The following is a 27,296-nucleotide window of genomic DNA, read 5'->3' on the forward strand; positions in this document are numbered from 1 at the left end:
TGAGATGTTTTGCTCTGTCATTTTAGTCTGAGTGATTCCCTAACCATTAGGATTTCTGTAATGGATGAAACTCAGGCTATTACTTATTTTATTTAGAAATCAAATTGGACATCTTGGACAGTAATATTTTTTCTGTATATTTTGGCACTTAGAACCAAAGCAATAAACCTAGTAAATCTCTTTTGAGATGTTCCTGCATCAAAACATGTAGAGAAATTCTCTTTTATACAGTTTGATCTAAAAAGAGACTGACAGGAAACCCTTTGATACTGTTTTGCAGAATCATGAGCAATTTACTGGTTTTGTTACTTCAAGTTGGTTTTTTTCTAGTCTTAAATATGCTTCTTTTAACATGTATTGGTTTTAAAGGAGCATTATAATTCAGTCTAATTAGCTATAGTCCTTGAGTCTGTGGAGCAAAAGATTTTACATTTTCCATTTGGATTGCTGAAGCTGTAGAAATACTTAATTTCTTCCAAGGCTAACTATTTGTGAGTTACCTTAGAGTACTTCCTCAGGTAGGACTAAATTTCAGCCATGAGCAAATCAGATATTTATAATAGTCTTGCATATGGAAATATTTCCACTTTTGGGTAATTTTCAGGTGCAAAAAAACTATTGGAGTTAAAAACTTGGCTACAAATGGAAGTATTAATTTTAGCCTGTCTGATAAGAATGTTAGAAAGTATTTAACCCTACAGATTGTTTTAAAACAGAAGAAGTTTATACCAGAGTTGTGGTATTCTGATCCAGGATTCTGATTTAAGAATATATTGGTTTAATTTAAACACATTCCTAATCAGTTTAAGGCAAATTAAAATAATCCTGCTTTAAATGTAGTGGATTGAACTGAGTTACATGCAGTAATTTAAAATGCACACTTAATCAAACTGGTGCTATATTTTATAGACATCTCTGTAGATTTCCATTTAGGTAAAGAAAATTGGCACCAGTACAAGTTAGTTTATGCCAGCACAAATCCCTGAAAAATGTAGCAGCTGGAACAAAATGTAGTTTATTCCATTTTACCTTGGTCATTTAGCTATTTTTCTTGTGCAAGGCCAGACAAATTTTACTCTCTTCTCCCATTCCTCATCCAGTGATGCACCTTGACAAGATATTGTGCATCAGCTGATGTACAGTGACTGTGCACCAAGGAGAATGATAAATTATGTGAATCAGCTTAGGTTTCATGGAGAGATGGCCAGGCTACCTTTGATTACCTTCACTATTTGCTGTGGTCTAAGAAAACTGACATGGACTGTGGCCATGGTTAAGCTGATACTTGGTATCCTGTTCCCTTACTGCATTTGTCTGTGTAGCAATTTCTGGGGGTTTCCAGGCAGGCTTTTTTTTTTTTTTTTTTTTTTGTGTACCTGTGTAAACTCCTTTAAAATGTTAGCCTAAATTAAATGGAATCTATTTTCTTCTGTTGACATGCATATACCCAAATTAAGTTACACTGCTTTAATCTTTTATTAATCTAGAATACCTGTAAATACTTCTCTTGCTTTACATCACCGTACGTTGTGTGTTTGCAAACACCTCTAGGAGTCTGCTGTCATGTAACTGATTTGATAGTTACTATAAAACTTGTGTTTTGCCAGTTTTTTAAATCCAAATGAGCAAATAAATAAGTAATTTGATCCAGATATTGTCATAGCTGGTTATAATAACACTTGTGTGTCACCATTGTGCAAAACCCCACAGTACACAGAATTAGTAACTGTAGATGTAAAGAAATTGGAAATGCTGGTTCATGTTTGTGCTGTAGCCCTGCATACAAGATAATAACTAATAACTAAATCAGGTAATTCATCATTGTTATAGTAAAATCAACATTGCCATTAAACTGCAGAGCTCCCATGACATGCTTGTCTGCGTTTTTTCATAGCTGAGGGTAGTAACTTACCTTATTGCTAAAAATGGATCTCAATGTGCATCCTTTTGCATCTAGGTCAGTAACCTGGTTCTCATATTGGTTTTTTTGCTTTGGCATCTCAAATATAAAACTCATGTAAAACCTTTTTGTTTTGCTCTGCTGTTATTTCCAGCTTGACTACCATGAATGTGCAGAAATCATGTGGTTTCCTTAGCAAGTGACTATGATGAGCTTGGAACTGTGTGAACAGCAGCGATAAACAGTTGTTGACTTCTTTGAGGCTTTTTTTTGTGTCAGAATTGAGATTTACCCCATAGTATGGCTCCAAGGTTTTGTTCCAAAGAAAAAAAAAAGCTGAGCCAGTACTGCATTTTTAATGGCTGAGTCATCTGCCTCTGTCCCAACACCAGAATCTCATTTTAGGACTCCTCTGAAATTCAGGTTTGTTTCCACTTGTAGGCCTAGAGTCTGTGTTAATGTAATTTATATTATTGTAGTAGCTGATAACAGTGATTTTGGATGTAATTTTTTTTGAGATTGCATGGTGCCTTTGAAAGATTTCAAAGTATCTTTGAACAATATATTTAATTAACCATTACCTCAGCTTTACCAGCAGCTGTGCTTGAAGTAGATTATGGTCTGTGTGCCTAGAGTGGGCCATGAGAAAGCTGACCTGCTGAAAGCATTACTTGTTTACAGTTTTTCTCTTCAGCCTGCATATTTACATTTCTAATTAAGGGAGTGGTATATCACTTTAGCTCATAAGAAAAAATACCTCAGGTTTATCATTGTTATGGCTCACATGGAAGCAATTGCTCTACCTGTACAATAAAAAGGTCAATCTGAAGAGATTTTCTAGCATCCTTATAAAGAAAAATTGTACAACCAACATTTGAAATTTATAGAATAACTGCAAATTTTGCTACAAAAGACAAAAAAAATTGCAATATGAAGAATAATGAAGTGTTATTCAACACCAAGAAGGAGTTGTCAATGCATCATAAAAAGAAGATTTTGTACACTCCTAAGTTGCAAAACACTGTTACTCATGACGTCTCAAGATATATAAATGTGATTAATTTTTAAGGTTCTGTTTATTACAGAATCATCTATTAGCATTTAATGAGAGTACTGTCCAGACTAAGTAGGAAATAGTTTATATTTAAAGGGATGTTGCAATTTTAAACATTCTAAAATTAATAATTCATCTTGCTATTATGTCTTGATCCTATAACTTGTCGTGTGCATACAACTGTTCTGTCTGAAGGGAATCCCACTCGCTACAAAACAACCCATTGGGGACAGTTGGATTTGTTTGTCTGGGATGCCATCTGAAACCAGGCCAAGAAACATGGTCTTAGCACTCCAGGCTGCTTATTGATCTGGTGACTGTGCTGGCTGTAAGAAGGGAAAAATAAGTGCTTTTTTTCTGTAGGCTTTAAATGTCTGTCTCCCTTGCTGGCTGCACCTCTGAAAAGTCAGGTCTTTATCATTGTCCAAGAACAACTGTCTCCTTTTTCTCCTGAAAAGCTCGTGACAAGACTAAATGAGGATTTAAGAGAACTGGGTTCTGGTTTTAGCTCTAATAGTAGCTTGTCAAATCTCGATGAAGATTTTTGCCTCAATTTCCTAATCTGTAAAACAGGCATAATGATACCAGCTTCTTTCTTGTGGTGCTTTGAGATGTACTGATTAAAAATGCTACTATGACCTTTTCTGTGGCTAGTATCCCCTCGTAAAAGGTCTGATTCTGTTAGATGTTACCTGAATAATGGAGATGAGACACCTCTTAATGTTTAGTAATGTTCAACCTGTGCTCAGTACTGTGCAGAAGTAGGTACAAATAATGATCCTTTTTTTTTTTTTCTTTTTTGTTCACATCAGGTTTTTCTTTATTTCACCCCATTACAAGACTGTGTTATATTTTCTATTTAATGTTTTGTAAGCCTTCAGCTAAACTAAGAGGAGGGCATTAGTTTTGCATCCTGTTCAAAAGAATTAGGAGTGCAGCTAAACTGATGCCACCGTTGCTTTCAGTGTTAAATTACATGTGCCTTCTCATTGTCTGGGGCTACAATATCCTTGAGTCCTGTGCATAACAGTTCATTCTGACTGCAGCAATGCTCACTAATACTAATGAGTGTGGGTCTGATGTATGACAGAATGCTTTTCTGCCAAGAAGCCACTCATACCTCCTGCAGCTGCTGTTCTTGCTGTTCAGCCTGGAAGGAATTTTATAGACCTGTTCTTCCTATTCCTCGGAAAAAAAAAACCAAAAAAACTGCCCAAGAGTGTTTCAGGAGACAGAAGAGGCTGAAATTCATTCCAAGTAAAAATGTTGACATATTAACAGGATCCTTTCGGTAGCTTCTTGAGGTGAAGAAATACTAGGACATGAATATTTGTAATTTCTCTCTCTGACACCTCCTATGCCCCATCTTCCAGATATACTTAACTTATACTTAGTTAAGTGCACTTATTTGGTAGCTTGCTACCATTATAGATCATCTAATGAAGCTTCTCAGTAAGTTTGTACTCCACTTAAGCAAATTGCAAACTGTCCTCTACTCAATTAACAAAACTTCTCAGATAGCTGAAGCAATTTAATAATTCTACTACAGAGAAGGTAGAGTGAAATTTCTCCTGTCCTACAGTAGAGGTAAAAATTTGTTCCTAGATAATATTGTTTTGTTGATTGCTTATGGAAATAACGCTCTTGATTTTTTTCTGAAGTTGTGGGACAAGGTGACCACAATAGGAAATCCAGTGTTCCATCTATTCCTTATATTTGCAGAGATAAAGAAAACATAAGACTGAAAATGGCAGCAATCTGATTAGTTAAAAGTGATTATAATTTGTTTTGCTGCAGGTCAACAGCTGTCTAGAGGATAAGATCAAAACCTGTTCTACTTTGCTTTCTTTGGTCTTGTGCTGAAATGGTTTTATTTTTACTACTTGGCCCTTTTCCCAGGGATTCTTGGGGATTTAGCTTGAATTAATTGGAATGCTTTTTTCCCAACTGAAGAGTGAATTGTTCTAGGTGTAAAAATTACACTTGTTTTATTAATGATTCCTTTATATGGCAGTGTAGAGCCTAAAGGCATAAAATCAAGACTCAATCCTGTTTAGAACTTGGCCGTTTGATGAAGCTGCAGCCCTTTTTGTAGAAGTGCCTAATTTTATGCACCAAGAAAGTGAGATATTTCAGGAGGTTTCCAGAATGATTTCTTTAGGCAACAAATTAATGGCAAGAGTCGTGAGAGTCAGCAGCAAGGAATGGAGGCAATAGGTACAAATATTGAGCAATCTGAAAGGAGCTAATAACAAGGTATAGCTCAGAAAATAATACATAGAGGATGCAAATATTTTCTATGTAACTCATAGACAAAGACATAATTCTCTAATTTTAACAAACTGATTTGTTAGTGGAGAGGGAAAAAATTGTGATGTTCATATTATAGGTTTTGTGAGTTGTCGTGTGATCAATTTTTCAGAATTTTATTCTCAGGTCTCATATGTGGCCACCTCTGAGCATGCACAAAATCTTCCTTAATTGCATCTGACTTGCTCTATGGTTTATGTCTTATAAGCTGATCTATTAGGTGGTAACTGATGAGAAGAGGAAGAAAAGGTTATTTTAATTTAAATTAATCTCTTGGTGACAGCAGGGCTTGGCTGAGTGCATCTATTTATTACTAGGACCAACAGGTCAGGTGGCTAAGAGTATTTCAGTACTGTTGTATTTAAAACACACTTTAAAGTACACACAGTCTGAAATCCTGACTTCATGATTGATTATATAGCTGGGGGCTTGGATGTTTGGTGAGTTGACCTCAGCACCCGATCTGGAGAGCTCAGCCTCAGACAAGGTTCAGTTTACAAGGTGTTTTAAAATTAGCCGGGACTCACATTGTGGAAACACAGAGATTTGTGAAGGGAATTGACAAATGAAGAGCTCAGGGATAAGTATTGACTTCTTGTTTCAAGAAGAAGTATCGGTGTTCTCTAGCCTGAAAGCCCTTGACAATATCTTGTGAAGTTATCTGTTTCATGGATCATTACGTTAGAGAGGCTCCTTATGCCTTAATTTCATGTTCATATTACTGTGCTGATGAATTATTGTATATGACAATGCCCTTTGTAAGGAAACATTAGCACAAAATGATTTTTTTTTTTTGATTGCAGGCCCAAAGGTAGAGATGCTTCTGTAATTGCATGCAACACACATCCTGCTCCCCTAAATTCCAGTTAGCCAAAGCAAGGAGGAGCAACAGTTTGATGGCCAGAAAGCACCTGGGCATTACCACACAGGGGTGCCACGGGTGGCTGACACCGAGATTGGAAGCAGCCTGGTGCTGTTAGGATAACACAGGGCCTGTGCTCTGCTGGGGGAGCCAATTCATAACCTGCTGCAGGAGCTTTCCTTCAGCAGAGTCTGTTGATCCTCTGGTACAGAAAGATTCTCTGGTATAGAAAGACAGGAGCAATAGTGCAGGGAACATGCCCCTGTCAGGACAAGAATTTTTCTTTGTTTTATGAGCATCATTTATGACTGTGACCTTCAATGTAGAGGAAAAGTATCTATTTTATGGTAGTGGTGAATGCATCTAGGAAGCAGTAAAAGGCCAATCAAGGTCTCAGCATATGCTTCCACTGTGGTAGAATAGAAGAGTTGCTACTAGCAGAATCACTGTTTTTATGTGATCCTTGCTCAGCTGCTGATAAAGAAGGGGAGACAGGGCCAACATGGGAAAATTTCAAGTAGATGATGAAGAAAAATGATGGCGCTCCAGTGTTGTAAAGGAGATATATCTGTAAAAGAAAAGAAGGTTAGTCCAACATCTTTGTGTAAAGGAAGGGATCAAAGCTCCAAAGGAAAATGTTTTTCAAGCAGTTGTGGGGTATTTTTTGCAAATATTGCAATGCCCTGGCACTAGCTAAAACTGAAGTAAGTGTTTGTAGGAAATTCCATTGAATGATTGATTGATTGATTGATTGATTTTTAACATGAACCAGAACAGCTACAACTAGGTGTAATTCTGGGAAAATGTGCCTCTCAGCAGACTTGAGCTGGGCATTACCACTGGATCCTGGTCCTGGGCTCTAACACTAAAATATCCCTTTAGACAGGACTTCTATACCCAGAAATTTTCTGGAGACACCCAGAGTAAAGACAGCATTTGGAATCCTGCCAGATTCATCTGGCTTAGAAATGTGTGGGATGTAACTGTGGGTCCAATTACTGCAGATTGATGATTCCCTGAGAAAGGGACTCAGTCACAATAAGATAAATAGTAAATTGAATTCCTTTACATTTTTTCAAAATCTTTAATAGGAAAAATTATATATAGTATGCAAATATTTCCTGAATCAATAAAGAGATGAGCCATAAATAAAAAAGATAGTACATTCTTGCATTTATTTTTCCATGGGCAAAAAGATGTTTCTTCTCCTCTGATATTTTTCGGCATTCCTCAGTTTTTAATAATTTCAGAATGGAAAGAGAAAGGAATCCTAAAGTGATGTTAGAGATGATCAATTCAGACTTCTCACCATTTGCCTGTCATCCATCTGTCCTGGTCCCCAGAGCATGCTGTTTCTTATTGATGGAAATGGGTATGTTTCCTGCAAGCACTTCAATTAAGACAACATGTTTTCTTTTTACTTGCATTTTTCTCTTTAAGAAGTCAGCACTGTAAATTAATTTTTAGCATGTACTAAGAGTTAGCATTAAAGGAGGATTCTTTTAGTTGATATGTTTGTGAAGTACATTTTTTAAAATGGAAATATCCTTAAATAGATTTTAACCATTTTCTGAAGTTTCTATTTTTTTACTTATTAACTGGTGCCTTTGAAATAAAGTGGCTTGTGGTCCTTCAGTGATCTACATTTAATGCCTCTGAGTCCTAGAGGAGAATTGTGCATTTTGCATTCATTTATTTGAGAAAACTGAGAGGTTTCTACCTTCGTGAAACACCTATTTATTCTCCTAGACAGCTCAAAATCTCTGCTAAACTGGATCTTCTGTTTAAAGGTTTAGAGGCCTGAAGTTGGTGTCTCTGCTCAAAAGAACAGTATCTCTGCCCTTTCTGTGAGTCTTTCCTAACTGTAGTACATTTTACCAGCTAGTGAGTCCTCTCTGATAAACATGATCATAAGTAATAATATTTTGTATTTTTAATTGGTAGCTGTTGGCAGATTCCATTAGCTGTTCTTAACTCCTTGGCTATTGTCAAGCTAGCTTGGATTCTGATGTTTTACTGCCTTGCAGAGTGACTTGGTTTTATTGGCTTTGTAGAAAAAAAAAAAATGCTGTAAAATCTATGTTGAAAAAGCAGTTGGAAAGAAAAAGTAGTCATTCAGTTTTCTAAGCGATCGCATGTTTTTAACTTTGTGATTCTGTCAAACTTCTTGGAGCAGGAAACTTTTGTAGTTGTACTCAGTACAACTCCACATATATCACTTAGGCAGGCAATATGTGAATTCTTGTTCATAACTGAAGTGTCTGTCATTAGACACTAATTTGTATTATAATGTCAATAGTAGATCAAATTGCTTCCTGGGCTCCTATTGTATTTTCAAGGCCTGTTTTTGTCTTTGTGTAGTACTGATGACACATCCATTTAGGAAAAAAGGATTTTTATTAATACTCCTTCAACAGGAAGGAATTTTGGCACCTACATCAATGCTGATAGTAGAGAGCATCTGTACTGTTTGCTGTGATCATGCAGAGAAAGAGTTGACTTCGTTTCTACAGCAGTTATGTCTATAATTTCCCTCGATTGCAGTCTACTTTCATTTAATTTGTGCTCAAGGGCCCTTCACATAGAATGATTTCTGCTGGGTGAAAGATCTTGCTACAGCTGAGAGGTCGCAATATAATACACTCTATTGATTGTAATGAATACTTGGTATTTGCTGTATGCAGGATGCATGGAGGAATCCATTTTTAATCCAGAAATAAAGGTAAAATATAGATTGTATCTACAGCTTGCAATTGAATTCACGGAAGCCTGGTTTCAGTTTTGAGTGGTCTGTCACCAGCTTAACTATTAAAAACTATTAAAAACTTACTATAAAAACTCTTTGGTTTTTAAGTTTACCTTTGTATGACAGCAGTTTTTTGGTGTTATCATGGCCAGATGTACACATAAACAAAGGCCTGCAAAGGAAATGGTTGTGTGACCATTAGTACTTTCCCAAATTCCAGAAAACAGATAATTTAATGGAATTTGAGAAACAGGATTAGAGTTCTCATAAAAGAAAAAAGTATTTGTTAATTCTAACATGAACACAATCTTTCCTAGCAGGCAATGAATAAAAATAAATCAGTTCTACTTGGGAAAGAAATCAGAGTCTACGGGTGCCTTACCAAAAGACAGAGGAGGATGACAACAAGCCTATTTATTCCTCTCCTTTCTTTCTTTGTTCCCAGGACATACTGGACCATCTATATTATTCCTGTCTGCACAGGTCACAAGTGCTCAAATTGTTCCCAGGTGAAAAAATCACAGCTTCTGCTTTAAATTTTCTTCTCTTTGCATTTGTGAAGGGAGGAAAAGATGCATTTATGAGTGTTGGGGAAGGCTGCAGGTAAAAAGCATTCTTAGTGATGAAGTGTTCCTTATGTTGAGAAATACAGCTAGAGACAGCACTTCTCAGTTTTGTTTGTAGGTCATGGCAGCACTTGGTGAAGGAGAAACAACTATGCTGAGAGATCTAGAGAAAAGGCACTTACAGATATATAAGATTCTTGGCCATAGTGCTGCACCATACTGCTTGACAGGACTAATGTGGCCGTCTCAGAAACAGGGTATTTTTCCCCCTGTTTGAATTCAGTCTCCCTGTGTAAAACACATTTGTATATTCAAGAGTTAATATGCTAAAGAAAACACAATTGTGTATATTTTTTTTATTAAAATACAATAAAGTCCTACTTAAAAAGAAAAAGGACTGCAATAAAACCTCAAAATACATATCCAGCCAACCTGGGACAAATCTGTAATGATATAAATTATGCCAAATTGTTGACTTCAGAGTCATGGTACATCTGCATGCTATGGTGGAATTTGTCTCAGAGGATTTACCATACCAAATTAGGCTTGATATCAATCTGCTCTGCAAACTTGGCTCTGAATGTGGCCAGCACCAGATGTTTCAGAGGAAAGGTGGAGGGAACCACCTGCTTCATATAGAAATGGAGTTAATGTGTTCTTTGCATTAGGTGCCCTTCTGAGTAGTGGTTAGATACAGATCTAATTCCAAAAGCAGAAAATGTGCTATTACTATAATCACAAAATTTATGGAAACTAGATATTTTTGCTGGTTTTCTAGATGCAAGTTTGCTTATAGTTTTGAACAAAACTCTTATTTAAAATTGTTATCAGTAAGTCTTTCATCTGTGGCAAGAAGATAAACCTGTATCTCCAGAGAAACCAAATTTCTGACGTCAGCCCCTCAACAAACAGCAGTAGGAGAGGAAGTGGCAAATTTTGAAATTCTTTTTAATGGGACCTCATATGTAGGAAGAAGGTTTGTATTTATTAATTTAATGCTTTACAATAGCTGAAATACAAAATGAAACTCTTTCTAGAGTTTCTGAACCTTCTGCAGCGGTCCTGCTTATTTTCATGCTCATCAGAATTAATATGAATTCAGTTAGACTATTGAGTTTCAAAATGTATTTCCTATGATTATGGTTTAGGTCAGGATGGATAGAACTCAGGTATCCATCAAATACGATGCAAAAATTAGAAGCATATGAAGAAATTTGGATATTTATTGTCTGTGTGAAAGAGTGATTATTAATACATAGAAAATAACAAAAAGTTACAGAAATGGCATTGTGTTTACTTCCAATTTAGCTGCCTACTTGAGCAGGAGCTGTCAAGAGGAGGAGTAGGGCATTAAGTGTGCTGGTGTGGGCTGCATGATCTCAGAGCTCAAGGTCAGGTTGTCCCAGAGGAAAAGTTGTGCTGCAGCCTCTTTGGACTGAGATGAATGAGTGTTATGAGGTGGAGAGCATTTTCCAGATTGTTGGAAGTTTGTGGCTGAAGGACAGTTGTGAGCTTTTGCTCTTTCAATGTTTTAGTAAGTTTCTGGGTAAATGCTCTTGGCTAAATTAGTTCTTCTATTTCTGTCAGTTATAATTCTTTTTTCATTACAACTGTCTAGCTGTGATTTACCTAATAAAGTTACATCCCTAAAAACTACAAAGCAGCACACAGAATGTCAAGCTGTGGTCTTCCAACATCAACCTATTTACACAAGTAATATCAGCTCAATAGCCCAACACACCTAGTATTTTTCTTTTGCAGAGTGTAAAAAAGAAAATGCATCTTAGAATTTCAATAAGCAAAAATAACCATCATATGAGATGTACAATATTAAAAATTGAGAAAAAGAAAGAAGGAAAAACAAGTCAGAGAATATCAGGTAGAGTGGCAGAGCTGAGACTGATTCTTTTCCTCTCTTTCCCTGTGCATTTAGAGCAAACTGATAATAGTAAAAGCCACATAGTCCATTGGAGTTTCTCTTGTGCCACCAAAGGCAGACTGGCTGCTGGGACTGCCTGGATTTCATGGTTGATGTGGCTTTGACAGTGACAGCTGTTGCCACAAGTGCTAAAGAATCACAGCTCATCAAACTCAAGAGATGGTGCCGTCTCAGGATTTTCAGCCTGATCTGAAACAATTGGATAGACTTGTATTTGCTCTGGGGGCTTTAGTCCAGGTTATAACAACATAAGGAATTTTCTTACCTTGTATCTTAATGAGTTTTAAAGAGAGAATTAGCAGTATTAGCTAGGAAGGACCTAGCTCCCCTGTCTGCCATGTGTACATTGGAATTCTGAGCTCAAAAATTGGTGTGTATGCCAGTCTTCAAAGAATACAGAAGAAAAAAGTCTCACTAATACCTAATTCTAATTTGGTTTTAGTTCTTAACAATTCCTAAGGTTAAACTGAAAGATGAACAACAAAATTCCTCTGAAACTTCAAGGACAGATAATAATATTTAAATTTGGCTTAAAAAAGGGGATGAAATCATGGTACTGAGGCTTTTCTTCCTTAATGTTTATGCTGCCATTTCTTTAGTTGATTTTTGACTGTTGGATATATTTATAGCCAACTTATGTGAAACTAAGAACAGAAAGTCTGGTCCTCCTTTTAAGAGGCTTTTTTCATACTTCTTTTTTTTTAACATTAGGAAAATGAAGTCTGGTTTTTAGTTTTTATATTGGAAGGTATGGTTTGGGTCAAACTTAATGATGGCTTTGTGGTCATGCAGGAACCCCATCCTACCCTACATCTAGTCTGATATTTTTAAACTCATGGCTATTGTTGTTTTTGATTCTGATAATTAGAAAATCTTTTCCTGTAGATGTCAGAAAATGTCTCCTGTTTTTCTCTCATATCTCTCCTTAAAACTGTCTATCCCCTAAGATCTTCTCTGGCAATATACTGGCTACAGAGGTAATGAGCTAATGCACACTAAAATAAATGCTTGTGGCTGTCATTGTATGGTTAGCAAATGTCTTGTATATGTTCTTGTCTTACAGATTATAAGCGAGGATGCAACTGGTAGGCAAAGAGGAGATGGTGTAGACACATGATGTTACTGATGTATAATGAGCACAGAATATGAATGGCTTCAAAGTTAAACACTTTGAAGACAGGAAAGAGAGGTGTTGAGTTTTGACTTTATTGGAGATTTGACACATATCAAGTTCTTTAGTGTAATAGTCCTCTAGAATTAGAGGAAGTTAAGATGAACTGTTACGTGTTGGTGAAGATTGAAAGTTTTATTTCTTTCCCGCTCATATTGTAGTTTGCATGGAAAACCCAGTCAAAGGGTTCATAATCTTACTCAGATTCTGCTAGAACAGAAAATTGGTCCTTGAACATGATGAAGACCTACACTACCTAAGCCTTTGAAGGAAGAGACCTCTTCCAACTCACAACTAATGAAAAACAGAGTTGAGCTCTATTTGTGGGCTAGTTGGTCTTCTATTGCTGTGGTCTGTGGCCCAAGCTGTTCAGACAAACACTTCAGGGTAGCAGACCTGCCAGGCAGCAGGTGGCCTGGTGTAAGATGATTGAGTCCAAATAAATAGTCATACCTTTTCATGTCTGCAATATCTAATGCATTAACCTACACATAATGAGACAAATCTTTCTTATCTCATACAGAGATCATCTCTATCTCATCAATAGAGCTGAAACCCAGACAATAAATATAGCTTCAAACCTCCCCATCCCCCTTTTACAAAGTAAGCTTCATTTTTACACAGAAATGAGGAAAGTCATTTACTGCTGGCTTGGGTACAATGCTCTTGTTATCAGACTAGAATCATAGCTGCAATAGCAGAGTGTAGCAGGAATGCATGGAAATGTTATTAACTTCCAAATTAAGCACAGTATTTGTGAATTGCAGTTGGGAGCAGAGGATTTTTAATTAGAAATCTTGACAAGGCTTAAATGAATTGTTTTTGTCCCAGTAAAAAGTGTGGCCTTGATAAATTTCTGCTACTGAAAAGCAAGTTAATTTCCCCTGTTCAATTCTTCTTTTAGTGGCTGTTATACATCATAGGAACTAATTTATGGGGGGAAGCACTGAGTGGGAATTGATGATTATTTTAAGAACAGATCAGCACAAAACTACTCACATGAGTAAAGCAGGCTGGGATTTGGTTCCCCATTCATACTCTACAAGTGCTATTACCAGATGCTTCAGCAGCTTCCCCCCACCATCTTTGTGGCATATAAGAATGCAATGTAACCCAAGGGTTTGCACTTCATTCTCATGGGAGTGCTGGCATCAGTTTTATGCTCTATCGCATTAAATAAAAATAAATAATTAGTACTGTTTTACCAGTTTCAAATAGGTTAACTCTTAAACCTAGAGAGACGTGCTGTGTTCTGCTTGCAGTAGAAAGCAGATACCATTAGAAGCTCCTGCCACAACTGCTTATCACCACCCTTTGTGGTGTGAGATGCTATCACTCATACAGGGTGGCCAGCAATGCCAAACCGTCTTCTATCGAAATGAATCCTGTCCGTCTACATTTGCAACGTAAACTGTTTATGTTCAGGTGGGTGTTATGGCCAAAGCAGGGTAGGGAATACACAAACAAGTAGATGCAGGTTACCCTCCGCAAGCAAGGCACAATCTGCTTGTTTCTTTCTTTCTGTTGGATTCTGTTATCATGACCACATTACTATTCTTTCCTAATAATAGCTGATGTTTTTCCAACCAGTTTTCCCACCTCAGGAAAAACAAATCCTGATGGATTTCTACAAGGCATCCACTTTTTTCCCTGCAAAAAAGCCTTCTGGACTGATACCTGTTAAAGCCATGTGGCTGCATGGTCAGAAGGGAATGTTCAGCGGTCTTTGTTAGAACTATCATAGTCACAGACCATGGCAGTGTTTCTCCAATGTGGTTGCGATTTGAAAATGGCACTGCCACAGGAAAGGCAGAAATTCTGCTATTTTTCAGTGGAGCACCTGCCCTGTTCATGACACTCTATCCAAACCATGGAGAACTGCTGGGAGAAAGCACAGAACAGATATCTGGAGAACAGACCATTTCTGTAAAGGATGGATTTTTTTCAAATGCTGTATATGTTGAAGGTTTTGTCAACAGTCCCTGGGAGGGTGTAATAATGATGGCTGGCTCCAAAAGGCCAGCCCAGGCTGCTACATTTATGCAGACGTTGCAGATTCAGCCTCTGAAAAAGTCTGTGGTCTCCTGGACATACAAAATTCCCAGAGCAGCCAATGATTTCAAAAGCAGCATTTGGCCTCATGCTGTCAGCTTCAGTAATTATGCAATTCAATTAAATTAAAGTGGGAAAGTCACTTAGGCAATTTTGAAAAAAATCATACCTTTAATGAAGAAGAAGGAGGAAACAAACATATTTTTATATATCTATAAATATATAGTGTACATACAGACTGTAGTATATGTTGAAAGTTTTGCTACTAAGAATAATACCATTTTCCCAAACTGTTAGACTGTGCTCATCCCTATGGCACATGACAGCCTTCTATTAGTGCATTAAGCCATATGTCTTACTTGTTTCTTACATACTTATTGTCAGAATCTTCTTCTAGGAGACAAATCTTGTCCAATTAGGTCTTGTATTTTAATGGACCTGAGGGATTTTATTTATTTGTTTTCATTTTCAGTTTACATGCTTCTACACAAATATGCAGATAAGGGAAGATCAAAGGATTTTGCCTTGCACTTGAAACAGAAGGTACAAAGGTCTGCCAAAGGCTCATTAATCCATGACTGATCCTGGGGTTTCCAACTTATCCTCTGTTACTTTGTCATATGAAGCCTTACACAGGGCTCTTGGAGTGCAGAAGGAGTATGCCCTGGATGCCAGTGAAATGAAAGAAGACAGCTGAGAGGTAAGTGCTAATGCTGCTGAGGGCTGTGGGATCTGAAAATAGAAGGAAAATAATTGCTGCTGATGCGAATTTTCCGGCATACATGTGAGAATATGAGGATAGAGCCAAATAGGTTCAGAAAGGGTTTTCATTAACACTTGTCTGAAACTCAGCCTCTGTCAGGCACAGAGGGTCTGTCTTTGTTCAGATCAACCATTTAAGCACTTTAATGCAGCATCTGCTGCCAGGTCTCCTCCACAATTCTGTTGAGTTTGGGACCTTCTCCCTCTCTCTGTGTTATTTTTTGTCTCCTTCATAGCAAAATTATTCTAAGTTTTATCTCTAACCTGTCAGAATTCTGATGCTGGTTTTCAGCATCAGCATCAGTGTTTTCCATAATGCCCAACCTGAGGTAAGATGAGGACCTGCACAATTATCAGAAGACCTCATTTTTCCTGTGCTGTTTTAAAAGTAGCACTTCTTGACATTACCTAAGATGTGTCCTCGACAAATACCTTGTCCTACCTTTATTTACATGTACTTCACAGCATTTTGTGCTTCCGTGACAACTTTTAAAGGCAAATTATTTATTCTCTCAGGTGTTTGAGAAATCTGGGGTCTCTGCATCATGCTAGGCAGTTGCACTGTTCATGATTGCTGTGATGTTGAGCAGGATAATCGGCTTTTAGGAGTGTGTGACCACCAGTGGAGTGCATGGACTTGTATATCAGCTTTTAAAAAGAGTGAGTGAGCAGCTGGTCACCTTGACTCTGGTGCACTACTGGGCAGGAAGATAATCTGACAAACTCGACATGGTGTGGCACACCAAAGGTCAGCACAGCAGTGCTGACTGCATTTTTTAGACTGATGAAGTCTAAAAAATGACATCTGACATACAGATACAACCATGTGAACTCTTCCTTCCCCTGCTTCAACTCATCATGATGCCCTTTTGGAAGGGTTTCTTCAGTTGGCAGAAACTTGCTAGTTCGTTTGGGCACTCCATCATGCTAGTTCATTTGGGAGAACTCCATCATGAAGCTGCAGGGATTTAGAACTGTAAACACCAGAACAACCCACATATTCACTCTTTCCTCTCCCAGCTGATGTAGACTAGCCCTTAGCCAGAATGTCTGGGAGGACAACTGAGTTCTGCTGGTTTGATCTAATTCCTTGATCTTAGAAGTCAATTAGCTTGAGTTTAAAGCCTTTGTCACATATATGGTAAAAGAGAAGTTTGGGTTATATACAGAAAATGGAGATTTTTGAGGTGCAAATTAATATAATTGTGGTGTAAACACAAATTATTTCTTCCACTGTATACAGCCTGAAAGAGTCTTAGAGAGAAGACCGTCTTTACCACTGTGACCTCTGTTGTGGAAAAAGGAGCTTTGGCTGGAAGAGAGTGAGAGTCCCTGGCCACTTTCATTACACAGGTTCTGGACCAGACTTCTAAACAGAGAAAAACCACAAGGTTTTATCAGCAGCATTTTTCCTGGCATGTTTTGTCAGCTTTGACTTATTTCTATTGCTGCTCTGGTGAGAACTGATTTATGAAAGAAATATAGCTAGACTTAGGTAGTACTAGACTGAAACAAGTATACACTGACTTTCATAAAGTTTATGATATGAGCTTGGTGCTTCACTAACTTGGTAAATGGAGATGTGGTTCACATCTAATTCACATTTTCCCAGTAATTTTACTTTACTCAGTCTCGACTATCCTTAGTAAGTCAGTATCTTATATGTACATATATAACAGGTAAATGCTATCTGTCTGTATCAGACATAAAACACTTGCCTTCCCCCAAAACTATTATAATGAGATATATTTGCCCTCAATGTAACATCTGATGATCTTGAAATATCCTAACCATATAATTTCATGCAATTTAGCCAGGATGACATAGTTTATTTTGGAATATAATTTATTCTCAAGCAGTCACTTATTAAAATCTACTAGAGAATGCATTTAGATCTGTTTTAGCAGTTATTTCTCTTCCACACTCCACAAAAGATTTAAATCATTCAAGTATCTCATTTCAGCTCCATTATACTTGTGATACTTGCTTGACAGAAAATGCACTTTTCATACACATGTGTCTCTTGTATCAACACTTAGAATTGACTGGGAATCAACAGGACAGAGCTGGCTGCCAAGGCCTCATGTGACCCACAACTCCTGAGAGCTTGTGCTTTGAATGTGTATCAGCTCTCCTTCAGAATCAGTGGGGTCACTACAGTCCCCAAAGTAGTAACACAGGGCCATATACTGTCTTTTACCTGTCTTTACCTCTTCTGAGTGTGTAGGAATGCCAATCAAATGACATCTCCTGAGGGATGTAGTGGTCAGAGGATACGTGTCCAATTAGGGTCCCAGGCATTCACCAGCTGCAGCTGCTGCTGCAGCATTTTCTGTGTTATGAGGGAGAAGAAACATGGTCTGCTGGCAGCTGCAAACTAAAGGATGTCCTTGGGACATCCCCCAAAATGTTTCTATTATTGTATATAGCAGGTTGTTACCTTCATAGAGTCTTTTTGGGATCTGGTATCAGGATCTCCCTTTCTCATGCTTGGATTAGATGATCTGAGATGGACTTTTCCAAGCTTGATAATTCAGTGATTCTCATTGTTTGAAATGGGCTCTCTATCTGTGCTCCTGGAAGTACAGGCTGTCTGTGTTCCTATAAAAATATAAGGCTTGAATAGTTAACAGGAGAGCTCAAAAAAGATTCTTACTTTTTTTGAATTTTTCTTTTTATTTTCTTGAACTCTGAATAGATAGGGAAAAAATGGAAAAGGAAAAAGGAGTTCTACTCTACTGACTTGAAACATATATGGGCATGATATTCATTAGCTTACTAATGTGACTGTCATGTCCTTTACACAAAAATCATCATTTGCATTTTCCACTTAAGAACTTTATATTCTTTATAAACTTACTTGAATCCTGTAAAAGAGAGCTGACAGTTCCTAAAGAGAAAAAAGACCACATTATTATTATGTCACTTATAGAAATGTTAATGGCAGGATGTGAAGGACAGCGTAATTATAGTGTTGCTCTAGTGATTCTTCAGTAAAGGCTTTCTCAGTACTTTAATTATAAAGTACATATTTCAGCAGTTTAACTTTCTAAATTCTCTGTCAAACACCCTTTGGGTTTGATTCACACTTTGTGGTATTTGTTGGTGTAAAAAAACCTCGTCTACTCAAAGGCAAATTCCCATGCAATTGGGAGCAGCCACATCTACGGAGGACAGCTGGGCTGAAGAGGAGGGGCAAGGGAAGAACTGTCTTTTTCTGTGTAAGAACGAAACTGTTATTGAGAAGTAGGTGCACTGAAGTAAACAGAGGGGATGAAACTCTTGGAAGAGAACCCAGGGAGAGAGTTAGACATATATCAAGCAAATTTGACAGGCCAGGCTGAAAATCTGTAGAATATGTAAATGAAATCAGATGAGGTCAAAGCATAGCAAGAGTAAAAGATTTCTGCAACTCTCTAGACAGCATTATAGGGACCTGCTACCTCAGCATATCTAAACTTAGGAAACTTTACACAGGGAAAGAACAAAACTATCAAAATAACATCTTCTTGGATGCTTGTCCAGCAGGCAGAATTCACCATATTCTAGAAAATTATTTTTTTAGTTGCTGAATCAATTTGCAAAGCTTTGGTCAAGGAAATTTACTTTTCAGGCAATGTATACTGAAATTCCATTAGGATTTATATGCAATAGTTTCAGACTCATGCCTATGAATTTATGAATAAGAGCTGGCTTACTATGTGACCAAACACTTTCCTGAAGCAGGGCCAAGGGAAGAGACAGATAGTTCTGTTAAGCTCTTTAAGAAAGAAATCTGAAAGTAGATAATATCATTTGAACAGCACTGTGAACTTCTCAAAATTGGAAAGCACAAATCCAATGATTAGCAAGATTCCTTTGTTCAGAGAACAGCAATTTGAGAAGCCTGGTCTGCAAAGCCTCAAAGACCTCATTAGGAGCTTGTAATCCTTAGTTTGTTTATGTACTCCTATAAGGGTACACTGACAGTTTTGCCTCGAGAGCTGCTTGTCCTTGGTGGGGAAGAGTATGAAGGTCAGAGTTTTAACTTTTGGGATAAGACAGTGTGTTGTGATTGATTTCGGTAGTGATGACATGGGAGCTGGGGAGAGGGATTGAGAGAGGGAGTAAACACATGCTGTTCTGGAATAATTTGCAACAGTTTTTAAATAAAAATGGGTAATACCTTGATTTCCTCTTGTCACTGTTACAAGCCCTCCCACGCTCACCTATCTTCCTACTTCAAGCAAAGGATTTTTGAAAGTGGAAGGTCTCAGAACAATTCAAATATTTAATTTCCTGTAAAAATATTATTTTTGCTCTCTGACAAGGTAGGTAGAGCTGGCTTCATTCTGAGGAACCACAAAATTCATGGGAAAGCTGAATATATATAGTTTCATTTTCTCAGGACTGTACTACAGCTGTTTTTCTCCCCCTTTATGCTCCTGCTATGAGATGCAGTGCTCTACTATGAAAATGGGAGTGCATTTATGTGCCTGTGTGTGTGGGGAAATAGCCAGCATTCAAAACATCTTAGCAAAGATTTATGAAGCAAATTATGCTGTTTGTTAAATTCCCAGATGGAAAATCAGAAACTCTGACATGGTGACTAGAGAGGGATGAGCAAAAAGCTGTGATTCAGGCAAATAGAAAGCCTCATTATTTAATTTAAAATGAATTACTGTTCTCTTTCTCTAATAACAAAAAAGGCGTTTTGCATTGCATGTGTCCCAACTGCTGTCACCCTTCCTGAAGTGGGGTCCTGCATTCTCCATTTTTGTTCATTTGTTACTGGTATAGGAAGTGAGTGGCTTAGGGAGGGGCAGTACCAACCTAGTGAATCTATAATAATACTGATAATAGAAGGAATGTGCTGCCACAAATTGTTGGAGTGCAGTTGATTTCAGTCTAGGAACTGGTAGACTTGGGGAGAGAAACTGGTGATCCAAGAGTTGTCAGAGATTCACAGGCTGCCAGAAGCCTACAGAACAGGGTTAAAAGTGTTAGATCCCTCCCTTCTCTCTTCACCTCTCTTCCCCAGACCTGTAGGTCCTCCCATGCTCACAAGGGTGGCAGCACTGATGTTCATCTTGGGTGAGGAAAGGAGAGCATCCAGTTAACTGGGAGGCAGAGCCACCCACCCCAGTTCCTCCAGGTGTTTTCTGATCTGTCACTACTACCCCAGGCTTACATGGGTGGGAAACAGGGGCAGAAACACAGTTAGCACTGAATAGAGACACCACAGCAGTACCAGCAGCTATTAATTTTCTAATTATGCAATGCCACACATTTCTGAATTGTGATACCGCTGTGTCAGCAAGTGCTTCTTGTCACTAAGGTCTTTGTGCTGTGACTCACTGTTGCCTTATGAAACACAGGGGAGCTGAAAGGCAGTGTTATCTGCAAATTTCTCATTTCCAACATTTTGTTTTCAGTAACACTGTCAATGTTTCTGAAAATCAAATTGTTCTTCAGTTCCAAGGTTTTCCTTTTAAATGCTGCATATTGAGTTTCAAGTAAAAATGGTATTCAGCAGCACGCAGACCTTTAACTAACCAAGATGCTTCTGGAAATGCTGACCTACCTCTTCTGTGTACTAAGAAGAAACAATAATGTTTCCTTTGCAGGAATTCCACCTGTTATGGGGAATGATGCTGCAGAAGGACTGCTTAGTTTGGAGCATTTCTATTCCAGTGGTGCAATGGTAAGTAAATCAACAGGTTTCAGCAATCTGTATTTGTTAGTCTAGCCCAGCAGTGACAGGTGGGTAAACTGCATTTCTCATTGACCTGTCTGTTCGTGCTCTGCTCCCTCCTATAGACAATGGTTTTGCATCTTAAGTAAACAGAACATTTAAAAATTGAAAAGCAAACAAGTCAGTGCCACCGCAGGTGGGAGGCATTCCTGGTCCAGACAGCTACAGACAGTGGCTTTTTCTGGCTCTTTCTCTGTGAATTGAATCTGGGGTGCTCAACACATATGGAGTTACGCGCAAATTTGCAGTATGTGGGCAGCAAAAGACAACCCACAGCTGTATTTTATTGCTGCTGTATTTTATTACTGCTGTGTGCTCTGTCTTTTCTCCATGGTATCTACTTTTACCTAATTGTAGCTATTAAATCATAATACTATCAGATAACAAGACCTTTTTAGAAGGCTGAATGGAATGGCAATTTGGTATAATGCAGATTACTCTCTTAAAGTTATTTCTTTTTCTCTTCTTCCTCCTCTGGGAAGTGCCCATCATAAGTAGAAAAGTTCCAAACACTTTTCATTTGATGAATCCATAGTTACTTCCCAGTTGTTTCACCCTGCTGTGCTTCAAAGTGAGAGTAACTGAAATTCTGTAACAAAACAATTTAATCAGAATTTTAAAGAAAAAAAGGTGGAATATTTTAAAGCTCATAAATTATACAGTATGAGGATGTTCGCTAAACTACCTTTGTATGCTCTGATAAAGTTTCTTACCATTCAGAGCTGCAGTGGTATGAGGCCACTAATGGAGCAGATCCTCCATTATAACTAAGAGGAAAAGAGGCTGAGGATTCTTCTCCTCCTGTGATGCAGGTGAAAGTGTGACAATACAAGCTGCAGTAAAGGACAAGACTAGAGATAAATGCATTGAGAGAGAAGGCAAGGCGTTATAAAAAAGTCCTGAAACACCTAATGATGTATTTGTTCAGTAGAGCTTTTAAAAAGTGCACTAATGGCCCATTTTATCTTTTATCCCAAGTCAATGAAAAATGCCCATTGACTTAAATAGGCAGTGGTTTGAATGCTGAGCTTTTACAAATAATTATACTCAGTATACTGAAGTTACCAGTATTTCTCTTCAGGCTGAATGCTGTTCCCTCTATTGTGTGCCCTGACTTCAAAAAATAAACAAGCATTCCCTTTTTCCTACCTACACGAAATGAAACCATGGTGCTCCCACCAATACTCCTAAACCGGGTGGCAGATGTTGAAGTTTTTTAGATTGAAGCAGTAGTCTGGACCCATAAAACACTGCTAGGTGGGAAAACCATGTGTAAAGTATGTCTTTGTTGCATATCATCTTTCTGGAGCACAGTTGGTGGCTTTGGAAACCATCAGACTTCTGAAGGTGTGTTTTCACTTGCCCTCAGGCTGTTCTTATTTTCCCCAAAACTGCCCTAATCCAAACTTCCCAAGGAATCTCTTTTAAGTACAACGGCAAAAAGTGTGACCAGTGCTCAGTCCATTGCACTGCCCCCTAACCTGTTTTCTTTTTCCTCAACTGTTTGAAAACTTACTTGATCTTTTTCCTTAGTGGTAGGGCCATTGTTAGTTTTAGTTGCTACTATTGCCCACTTTGATATGTATTGAAACCCTCAGCAATACATTTTATCATCAGAAATCTGTCCAAAAATCTGTAATAGCCAATGAAGAATAAATAAGATGGTGGCTTGGAACATAACTGGATTCCCTCCAACCTGCTGTGCTACTACTGCTACTAGCACTAGCAACAATAGTAGTAGCAATAGAAAAATCCTAGTTCAAATTCTTGGCATCCTCTTGTCTCAGATAAAGGCATGATGATATGAAAGATCATAAGCTGGTTCTGGAGGGCATGAATGAAGCCACTGCAATGTATCCTACAGCTAAGCATCCACTTCTTAAGTCAGTAGAGGTGCCACCTTACCTTGCGTAGATAATGAAAAACTCACACTGAAGACTCAGTAAGACAGCAAGAACCTACCGAGGTAAAAAAGGAACTGTCTAGGCTCTCATTGCTAGTAGATTTGTGTGTTATCTGTGATGACCTCCTAGCAAAGTATTAGTCCCTGCACTGTACTGCTTTTTGAGAACCTGAGTATTTTATAAGTTTTTATGTTTATATCAGCTCAGGACTGATAAGAACAGAAATTGAACTACTCATCCACCTTTTCTGTTTTGAATTTATCTCTTTCTTAGGAATATAATCCTTCTCTCATAAATAATCCAGAGTTGTAAACTAATAAGTGAATGAATTATAGAATCATAGATTTGTAGAATAATTTAGGTTGTAAGGGGTGTCTGGAGCTTACTCAATCCAACACAAATGATATCTGGTTCAGAGCTGCTTTTTCTGTCTCTTGGTAAAAAGTAGAGCCTCATGGGTCACTAGGAATGTCATTTTGGATTCTCTGTATACCTACATTTCAAACTCAGGAGGGAATGGTTTATAATTTAGAAAAACGAGTTTAGAGCCTCCCTACAAAAATCAAAATATTATTAACTGGGAAAATATTGGGGAAAGTTTCACTGTGCTTCCAAGGTGGTAAATAATATTTGAATATCCCTTTTGCTGTTATTTTCAAGATGGAAAACTTGATGCACAAGGGGTTATTTATACTTACAGACGGGTACTTAAACAAATAAGCTGATCAGAGATCTCCAGCTTGGAGATGAGTTACTGCAAATAAGCAAAGAACTAAAAAGTATCTATGTGAATTATATAAATACAGAAAAATCTTTGTGAAGTGCTCTACAAAGGTATGTGATAAAAGAAACTAGTGCAGGGTGTTCAGAGGTGAACCTGAAAACAAACAGACTAAAATAACTTTTTTTTTAAACTGATTTGAACCCAAGGAACTCAAAGGTCTTTGTTCTCAAAGATTAAAAAACCTTGGCCATCTCTCAAGAGCTGATGTGGAATGTGACAGTCATTTGATGCCAACCTCACACAGGATCAGGAGATGAGGTAGTGAATATCATCATGAAGTTCAAACAATGTCATGTTAGGATAGGCAGGATATTATTGTGTGATATATAACTGGGCCAGCACATCTGGTTTACTTCAGGTGGTATCATGACAGGTGCTTTGCAAACATCCAGAGCTCCTGCTTTCTGTAGCACGTGTGCTAGTGGCTTTGCAGCCACCCTTAGTGCTCTACCTGTCCTCTCTTCCTGGGTCAGGTGGAGATAGCTTTCTTGCACAACTCCCTGAACACAAGCATGGTACTTAAAATGCCTTGCAATCAAAATAAAATAGCGTTTGCTACTTTTCCCACCAAATACTGCTTTGCAAGGCTCTGATACTTGGCTCCCCTGAGCCATCAGAACTCTGTTGAGCCTGACATGGGTGGCCAAGAGTGACAGGCAGCTCTGTGAAGCCTCTTGAAGTGATATGAAGTTGCCTTGACTGTTGGCAGTTTGGAAAAGAGCAGCCTGCTCTTCAAAATGCTGCATTCTGTAATGAGAGTTTGAAAAAATTTTCTTTCTTCTCTAGTCCCTCCTCCCTTTCAGGCAGATATGTGCTGAGTTCCTAGGAGCAAGCACCATTTCTTAACTTATTTTAGAAGAGCTTATTTTGATGTTCCTCTCTATGCTCTGTTGCGTGAAATTAAAGCGAAACACTTCTGTTACTTTACAAAAGAAGAAACAAATATGTTCATATCTGAAGATAAAGAAAGCTGGCATTATCAGAGTAGTTATTACAGGTATGTTAGACAAAATTATTAACTTGTTTATAGGTGATTGTTGCAAAGGAGATGTCTGCATCTGCCTTTCCCATTTTCTATGTTATAAGAAAAACTGAAAAAATAACTGTGCAAGTCCAGTGGCAGCTTCGGAGGGGGCCTTTGCCACCATCTATTGGTGAATGAGGGGAAGAGGCAGAGTGATCTGACCTTGCTGATGTTCCCTTCTGTACCCAGTGCAATATTTGTTTCATTTTGAGCTTCTGGGGTAACAAACTTGTGTTTTCTTCATCTTTCTGTGTGAGAGACTGTAGTTATACCCCCTGACTGAAGAACTGTCCTAGACAAATCTTAACAGCTGGCCTGTTGTCCCACATACCTCTCAATGGAGCGAAAGGGAACTTGTAAGTCACAGAGAAGAATGCTTTTCTAGTGTCAAGTCTCTTGTTAAATAATTTTGTCCTGGTTTCTCGCAATGGAATAGGGCCTATTTTTTGCTGGTTTTAAGAAACATCACACTGGAACTTGAGTAGAGCCCATTGCTGCTGACAAAGCTTGGAAGAGTGCAAAGCTAGAGCAATTGCTGGCATTCCTGCACAGTCCACCGAGAGGGGCACTTTTGAAAGGACATCACTTTCAAATAAAATGTTTGCAGAATCAATCTATGCCCCTAAAAAGACATGCAGGAAGAAAAGTGAAGAGGGACAGTGTCAGCAGCTGAACCAAAAGTAAATCTGCAAAGTTGTCTCCAGATATGAAATCAGTCTATTTTATTGGATTCATCAACACTGCTTGCATATGCAAATCCCTCATGAATAAAGCTTTTGTAGTGCAGGCTCCAAAATGAATTCAGGTAGAATCAGTGATAGCAGTGGATGAGCACAGAGATGGTTTAAAGGGGTTGCTTAGTTTTCAAATCAACAAATTGCTGTGATTCTACTTAATCCATCAAAAAAAGGAAAATAGAACAATCTGGCAGCCCGGTGGGAAGATAGAATGGTAAAGGACATAATGTTCCAGCTATTTTAGGATCCATTTATGAAACTGATGGCATTAGAGAACAGTTGTTGAACACATTTGGGGAACAGCTGTGCTATTGCTGAAGTGTAAAGACAAAAGTGTGTGTAGACCTGTCGGGGTGCTCAAGAAGAATAGTCTGGTGGTAGTGGGTCAAGCTTCTCTTCATTGTTAAACCATGTTCTTCCTCATTTTAACTATGAGTAAAGAAGGACTGGCAGAGTCAAATGACTTAATGAACACTCTTTATTTCCATGAAAATGGCAGTTATTATATATGATAACTTTGATAGCTATATCAATCTTTCTTAAATAAGATTAAATAACTTGGATCAAAAATGTGCCTTCAACATTCATTCACAGATGCTCTGGTCATTGTTAAAGTATCTCTGTTCCTTGAATACAACACTTACTTTTTCTTTCTTTTTCCTTTTCTCTCGGTGGGGCTGCTATTTTCCTTGTGCTTCAGAATGGACCCACCACAGAGAAATAAATTGAGAATAAAGAAATGTGTCTCATCTCAAGATGATATGAAAGAGACTTCTGAAGTTATCTTAAGTTTTTGTTCTGGAAAAGATTTTGTTCACTGTTTCACTCACTTATCATAGCCTCCCTGCCATTTCTAACCTGCATCATGTGTTTGAAGTCTGTATGTATTTGTTATTTTTGGATGAATAACTGAAGCAAAAGAATGAATTACTTAACAGGTATTTTAGTATGTTTCACATTGGCTTATCTACCTGTTCGCAACCACATACATGTACACGTGAAGATGTTGGACAAGGATTTGCTGTAGCCAGGGAATAGTGAGTGATCTGTAATGGTGAAAAGATATCAGCTCAGGTCTGCTGGAGTGCAAGGGCTCTCAGAACTACTTTCAGAAATACAGTCAAATAATCTCTGCTTTTATCTCTGTCTCAGTGTGAGAGATATGACTGTCATCTCACTACTGTTTTGTACCTGAAAAATTATTATTTTGCCCTTACTGGATTATTGGTAGTTTCTGAAAAAAAGTGTTAAAGTAATATCATTGACTGCATGCTAAGCATGAGAAGTATAACATTGGTGTGGAAGTTACTTAGCTGTAGTTCCTTGTAATTAGGGTGTCTTTTATGTTTTCTTGTTGGTAGCACAGTTGCTTGCACTAATGGTGTGCAGGCATATTGCACATTTCCTACTCTGCTATGTGAATAAATGTCTAATTTACATTAACTATGACGTCCTTTGCTAATGCAGATGAGAGCTCAAAATCTTCAGAGGAGCTGAAATTCAATTTGTGTAGATCAGAGCAGGTGTTCCACGTCTTTTTAGTCTAGATTGAGACAGCCAAAATGCCACTACAACTTAATCTTGACTCCTATTTCTTGCATTTACAGTTATACAGTCTAGGACAATTTATATCAGTCTTTTATTTTTTGTGGTGATTTAATGTCTTTATGTTAGATTATGGCTTTGAATTCAATATGTTCTTACTGTGCTATAAATTCAAAACACAAACACAGTTCTTGTTCCTGAAAACC

At 37.9% G+C, this 27,296-nt stretch overlaps 2 long non-coding RNA genes across 7 annotated transcripts in view; one reads left to right on the forward strand and one right to left on the reverse strand.

Moving 5' to 3' along the window:
• Window positions 1–26,335, forward strand: part of LOC137483223 (uncharacterized) — a 76,549-nt gene extending 50,214 nt beyond the window's left edge. For 2 of the 5 annotated variants that reach the window (XR_011004396.1, XR_011004398.1), the window contains exons 2-6: window positions 9,318–9,381; window positions 15,073–15,300; window positions 20,969–21,104; window positions 24,588–24,781; window positions 26,246–26,335. This is a non-coding gene — a long non-coding RNA (uncharacterized lncRNA). Of the gene's footprint in view, window positions 1–9,317; window positions 9,382–10,270; window positions 10,415–15,072; window positions 15,301–20,968; window positions 21,105–24,587; window positions 24,782–26,245 lie in introns of those variants that run through there. The other 3 variants (XR_011004404.1, XR_011004399.1, XR_011004403.1) reach the window with 3 other exon arrangements.
• On the reverse strand, window positions 21,729–25,073 carry LOC137483238 (uncharacterized). 2 transcript variants are annotated; one of them, XR_011004408.1, is made up of 4 exons: window positions 25,038–25,073; window positions 24,171–24,531; window positions 23,699–23,754; window positions 21,729–22,206 (listed from the first exon to the last, which is right to left on the reverse strand). It is a non-coding gene; the product is annotated as an uncharacterized lncRNA (long non-coding RNA). The 2 variants fall into 2 exon arrangements; XR_011004407.1 differs by lacking the exon at window positions 21,729–22,206 and having other exon boundaries at window positions 22,581–23,754.
• Window positions 26,336–27,296: the final 961 nt, after the last annotated feature.

This window comes from Anomalospiza imberbis, chromosome 1 (genome assembly GCF_031753505.1).
Source record: "Anomalospiza imberbis isolate Cuckoo-Finch-1a 21T00152 chromosome 1, ASM3175350v1, whole genome shotgun sequence".
NCBI lineage: Eukaryota > Metazoa > Chordata > Aves > Passeriformes > Viduidae > Anomalospiza > Anomalospiza imberbis.